The sequence below is a fragment of the Petaurus breviceps genome, unplaced genomic scaffold (genome assembly GCF_028583685.1).
Source record: "Petaurus breviceps papuanus isolate PSGF00001 unplaced genomic scaffold, PetGlider_PUasm1.0 64, whole genome shotgun sequence".
In the NCBI taxonomy this organism is placed as follows: domain Eukaryota; kingdom Metazoa; phylum Chordata; class Mammalia; order Diprotodontia; family Petauridae; genus Petaurus; species Petaurus breviceps.
The window spans coordinates 9,488,136-9,489,059 of NW_027186428.1; the positions used below are offsets into that span (position 1 = coordinate 9,488,136).

Consider the following 924-nt stretch of genomic DNA (forward strand, 5'->3'; position numbering starts at 1 on the left):
CCTGTTTATCTGCTATGTAGCTTGTTTGCATACATTTGTTTGATTATTGTTTCACCCATTAATTATGAGCTTCTTGAAGGCTGATACTGTCTTTTGCCTCTTTTCATATTCTCAGTGCTTAGCACAGCTCCTGGAATAAGCACTTAAACCCTTAATAATTAATAAACGTTTATTGATTGATTGCTCATGAGCGAAGTGATATTGAAAAGCTGCACATAAGATTGGTAGGAAGCTTCTGACAAGTTACTGAAAGGAAATGTGAAGCTTTTTGAAAGGGTATGAATGATATGATACTGAAAACAAATTCCCAAGTTTTTCTCATTCATGTAGACATAGTAACCCCTAACAAAGATGTTATGTTATTATAATGCAGACATTCTCTTGCCAGCTGCGCTCTCAGTTTTTGTAGGAGTAACTGACACTGTGTAATCCGGTAGTTAGTTACACAGTGTTGAATCAGTGTAAAGAATCCCTGGGTGCTTGAGCAGGCAGGAAGTTGCGATTATAGTCGTGGATGGTAATTAAGATCTGCCCTCTATTAAGCAATGTGAGCTATGGCTAGATTATGTTGCCTTTCAGGAGCCCCTTGACTTTTGGGGAGGGGGAATTTCCCATTCTGTTTTTAGAAGTAAAAGGGGGAAGGCTCACCATTTCTTGTTTATGTAATCATGTGGTTCTGGGTCAGGTCACATGGTCTCACCACCTTCCTCAGCCCCAGCATGTTGGTTTTGATGATGTGCTCAAAGGTCCATGGGTTCTTGCTGAGTTCCCTCTCTCTTTGCTCCTCACACATCTTTTTCTGAAACTCAGCTCACAGGCTTGGCTGGGAAGGACAGCTTGTGTGCTGCCTGCTTAAGGAGTGGTTTCACCTCACCAAACTCGCAGCGGCCACCCACCTCCACAATAAGGTGGCCAACTTTGACC

At 42.3% G+C, this 924-nt stretch overlaps 1 pseudogene; it reads right to left on the reverse strand.

The window, feature by feature from the left end:
- Positions 1-210: 210 nt before the first annotated feature.
- Positions 211-924, reverse strand: part of LOC138173703 (large ribosomal subunit protein uL16m pseudogene) — a 116,139-nt pseudogene continuing 115,425 nt past the window's right edge.